Consider the following 528-nt stretch of genomic DNA (forward strand, 5'->3'; position numbering starts at 1 on the left):
GTATACTTTTTTTCAGAGCATAAAGCTATTTTTGGATCGTGAAAAATTCCCAGCACATTACCCAAAATAGATTAGAGTCCCGTATGCATACATATGTCAGTGATCGAGTTTTAATGGTAAACATTGGTCAGATTCACAGTTCACACTGCTGGGTTAATAGGCGTGAAAATTGCTGAGTGTCCCATTCACTCATTAGACATTAGATTATGATACGGTACCATCAAACCTCCTTCTCATCCCAGTGTAAATGTGAAAATCCATGCTCTAAATCTTAATTTGCATCTTTATTGACTCTCTTCCTCACTGTGTAACAAATACATTGTACTTAATGTCTTAGTTGTTGTCATATCTACACACCCATCCATATATATATATATATATATATATATATATATATATATATATATATAGAGAGAGAGAGAGAGAGAGAGAGAGAGAGAGAGAGAGTTCTAAAGTCGCTGTGGAAAGTAACCTAAATTCAAACAGTCATCCAGGAAAGAATAACTAATAAAGACTCGCTTTGTGTAG

Source organism: Sinohyriopsis cumingii, chromosome 7 (genome assembly GCF_028554795.1).
Source record: "Sinohyriopsis cumingii isolate HCF-2022 chromosome 7, ASM2855479v2, whole genome shotgun sequence".
Taxonomy (NCBI): Eukaryota; Metazoa; Mollusca; class Bivalvia; order Unionida; family Unionidae; genus Sinohyriopsis; species Sinohyriopsis cumingii.